Here is a 4,865-nt window from a genome sequence, read left to right on the forward strand (position 1 = left end):
TCCATGTTTGGGCCTGAGCTTTTAAGAGAGAGAGCAGAGTCTTTAGGGAAAAGCCAGTGGCAATGGATTCCCAGTGAAGTGCCCAAGAGAAAGATAAACCTCATAGAGAAGAGAGACAGGGGCTCCCAATGAGGCCCCAGTTCTCCACTTGCTAAGCCACAAAGTTTGCCTGCTTTGACTTAATAAGGGAACCCTGCCTTTATCCATAAGGCAGTATGTTTTGTTTTGTTTTTTAACTTCTCTTACCTTTTACCCACTGAAGTTTGTTGCTAATGCTAATAACCATTTGTCTATACTTCATGTCAAGGCTGCTGTGGTTTAAAACTTCATTGTCGAATTCCTTCTCTCATTCTTCTGATGATAGCACATGGTCTAGATTGCTGGTATCATTCTGTGGATGACCCAAAGTCATTTTCCATCACTTGCTTCTCAGAGAACTTTATGTTCAAGATGATATCAGCTGGCAGTGCACCAGTGTGAAAGCAGGAGGCACTGAATATAAAGAAACAGAAGAGACAGTCCTGTCCTTGGGGAATATATAAGCCACAAAAAGGGCTTGGAAAGGCTCAGAAAGTAATTTTCAAATAGACGCATTAATATAATACAAACAGAGCATTATATTAAGGTCAGGCAGAATCTACAAGACAAAGGAAGGATCATAAAAATAATAACTAGAATTATATAGTCTTTACTAATTTACAAATACCTCTCTTGCCTTTTATCTTTAACTACAGCTCTTTCAAGTAAAGGACTAGATTTTTATTATCCCTATCTTTCTGATGAAGAAACTGGGACTCAGAGTTTGTCATTACTGTGGCCACACTGGGGTCCTGAGCCCTTGATCTTTCTTCCAAAGAATTCTCCCTTTAGAATCTGAGGAGGTGAGATTAACCTGGGAAGTAGATGAGTTTGGAATAGGACTTTATGGGAAGTAAAATTATGTACAATGGTAGACAGAGATGAAGAGAATGTTCCAGGTTTGCTGCTAATCTTAAACCAAACAAACAAAAACAGAAACTCTCCACACAATGAAGGCTATTTTTTTTTAAGACTTCTTTTTGAACAATCAAAAACCCCCATTTGGTTGGAGACAGTTTCTTTGCACTCATTCCTACTTTCTTTTTTCACTAACTATTTGTTTATTGAAAAGCATTGAACAAATCAGACAATCAATCTGAGGTGCTTCTTCCATTCATAGATTGTATGTAATAACATTTCCATTGGTGGCAACTAGCTCAAAAAAATTCAATCCTTCTTATAAACATAAATCTTCAATACATCTCCTTGCAGCAAGGAGAAGGCAGGTGTTAATGTCATGAAGCTTCACAAGGAGACTGTGATACATGAACTCCTTCTGAAGTGAAAAAGTAGCATAGACAAACTAAGAAGCATATCAGTAAGGCATAAAACCTATGGCCACATGATATACTTAATGAGGAACAGTATTCCCTTCAAACTAAAATTCTCTGTAGCCCACCACCAAGAGCAATATAAATAAAGCAGAGAGGCAGAAGAGAGTCACTGAAGAAAAAGTGATAACCTTCCCAGAATCAAAGGGCAGCTATGTGTTTGGGGAGGAAACTCCATGTTTTTTGACATGTGTTAAATGTCAGATCAACCTGTTTCTGGGGGAAATGGTGATTTTTCCCTCCCATAGTTGGAACTCCATTTCCATCTTCATTGACTGAAGTCCACAACCTAAAATTCCATGCAAGTAAGGAGAGATTCAACACTGGATTATCATTTGCAACACCGATCACATTTCATCAGTGTAAAAATGTACAAAATATGTAAAACCAACTGACAAGATCTCCAAGAGAATGTCTCATTGTGCCACTGTCCCACTCAGCTTTCCCTCCATGCCCAATCCAGTACACTACTTTTTGTAGGGCATATTTAGTATCATATCATCAACTATTTATTAAACAGCTAATAGGTCCTCAGAATGCACTCCCCTGGCAGAGGAGAGATGAGTAAGACATAGTCCTCCCCACCTCAAGATGGTGAGGGGTTAAAACAATCTGGGTGGCATCGAACAATACAACCTTGTATGTGGTCAAGGGTTACACAGCAAGCATAAGAAACTTGAAGGGCTTTGTGGTACATTGCAAATAACCTGATATTGAGAGTTGGAAGGTCTTTGTTCTATTCTTCAATTTCTCTTACTAAATTATGGCTGTAACATTATCTTTTTGTGCCTTAATAAATTTATCTGTAACATGTAAATAATAACAGCTGCCTTGCCTACTGCAGAACACCATTGTGAAGAACACATGAGATCGTGTACTTTGACGCTGAGTTACACATTATAAATCTGAATGATGGAAGCAGTTAAGAATGAGAATTAAAGTAAAAAGTAGCTAAATTTTAAAAAGTGAAAATTAGCTAAAATGGGGTCAGGTAGCCATCATACTAGCATGGGCAAGTTATAAGGGGGAAAAAACCCCTCTGATTAAGAAGAGACAAAGAGGGGGCGCCTGGGTGGCTCAGTGGGTTAAAGCCTCTGCCTTCAGCTCAGATCATGATCCCAGGGTCCTGGGATTGAGCCCTGCCTCGGGCTCTCTGTTCGATGGGAAGCCTGTTTCCTCCTCTCTCTCTCTCTGCCTGCCTCTCTGCCTACCTGTGATCTCTATCTGTCAAATAAATAGATAAAATCTTAAAAAAAAAGAAGAAGAAGAAGAGACAAAGAGGAAATTCGGCATACAGGAAGAATGAAGCAGAAATGTCAGGAAAGAACCCATGAAAAGGAGGAACAGAGTCACAGAAGAGGAGGGAAAGAGAGAGAGAGAGACAAAGAAAGAGAGATAGGAAAAAGAGAGGGATGAAAATTGAAGACTAGGAGGCCAGCATAACGCAGTATAGTAGTCTGTCAGAATACAAGCATCTGAAGGGTGGAGACCATCTTTGAATCTATATCTGATACTTAATATAGTGTGTTATGTATTGTACCCATAGTAGATGCTAAATTCACATCTCCTGACATAAAAAACTTGCCATGTTAGGGGATTCTTTGGCTCTTTTGCCAAAATCATCAGAGGGATACATTTCAATTTCTTATAAAATTACTCGTTGTCTTTCTCCTTCAGGCTCTATCCCTATTGAGAAAATGGAACACATTTTCTCAAGAAGCTGTAAACATACATATTATAAAAGTTAAAATAATAGGGACTCCAAAACAACAGCTAGTAGATATTATAAATAGTTAAATTTATTTAGAAAATACAGCACGGTAACTATGTATGAGACCACCAGAAGCTAACTGAACTTAAACAAAAAAAAGGGGGGGTATAAATTATTGAGACTGTGTGTGTGTGTGTGTGTGTGTGTGTGTAATTCTCAATTTTCTTTTTAGGAAATGGATGTTAGATGTTAGTGTCCTCTTACCTCAGGACTAATGGCAGTATAGAGAGATTGCTACCACCACCTTAATACCTGTTTCTGAGGAAGATGGGAAATAATGTAATGCCCCTGGAAAGCAAGGCAAGTTCTTGGTGAAGAAAAAGACAGAATAAAAACAGAAGAGATTCTTCAGGACCAGGAGAGAAGAGGGGCCCTGAAAATACCAGGAGTGCTTGCACTACTCCTTGACAGAGCCAAGGGAGATGGAAAATCTTGGAAGTAGCTGGTTGTATGTCACCCTTCCAGAGCTTAAACCACATGAGTGCGTCTTCCAGGTGCCACAGTGATCCTTCTGTTCAAGTGTGATACAAAGACCATAGGGCCATTTTCCTTCAGGTACCATGTCCAGGTTTAGAAAATGAAAAACAACAGATATGTTCCCCAAACAGAGCTATGTCCCTAAAAGTTATACTTCAAGTAAGAATCCTTAGAATCATTTCATACCCTCAAGGGAAGAATCTCAATTAATGACAGAAAATCAATTTCTCATTAACCTAAGGAAGTAGAGGGATTTGGTATCAGATTTGATTTGATATTAGAAAGATAAAGACCACCCATACGAATCTTCAACAACTGCTCATGTGGTTCTTCAGAACAATTGCTATAGGCAGGATATTTTCCCTAACATACACACAGGAGGTGAATATCAAAACTGGCCATCTCTTATAGGCAACTTTCTAAACAAATAATTGAAAAGGAGGAGTTCTTTTGTCTACCTCAAATGTGTAATGAAGGAAGGAGGAGCCAGAGTGTCATTTTATAGCTGATCAAAACAAAGGACATCTCATAAGTGTATAAAGGTTTAGGAGGGAGGTTAGAACTCCTAAGCCTGAGCTATACCCCATGCTTAGATGCAAGCATGTTTGGGCTAATCTGGCAGACAGGTGTCCCTAGCCTGACTGTGTCTATTTGCTTGAATACTAAAGACTCTTGAGTGGAGACCCATTTTAAAGGAAGGAAGGAATGCTTGGACTAACAGCAAAGCACTGTTGTAAAAGAGAGGAGTAATTCTGAATATAACTTGCTGCCTATCACTTGGAGTTGCCTTTCAGCTGAATCCCAATGAACTTATGTCTTATTCTAAGAAGAAGAGAAATGAAAACTGATAAACCAGTTGCTGTTCATCTCTTCTAAGATATTAGGACCCAGAAAATCTCTGTGTAGGAACCAATGTGGCAGAATCTTACCCTCGAGCCAAAACAACTAAAAAATTGTATAAAATATAAAACTGCACAAAATGGAAAACAATTATTTTCGGACATTATACAATAGGCTAGACTTTATTTAGCCTTTGAGAAAAAGTAAACAAATGATGGGTATTGAACGATAGTCAAGCACAGGAAAGAGAAATCCAAGGACAGTGCAGTGATTTTGCAGAGTTGAGGGGTTTGGGGTGGTTGGACTTTGCAGGGGAGAGTACCAGAGAGGAGGGTGCTAGCCAGAAATTGCACAGGGGTTCCTTGAGG

This window comes from Neovison vison, chromosome 6 (assembly GCF_020171115.1).
Source record: "Neovison vison isolate M4711 chromosome 6, ASM_NN_V1, whole genome shotgun sequence".
NCBI classification, from domain to species: Eukaryota; Metazoa; Chordata; class Mammalia; order Carnivora; family Mustelidae; genus Neogale; species Neogale vison.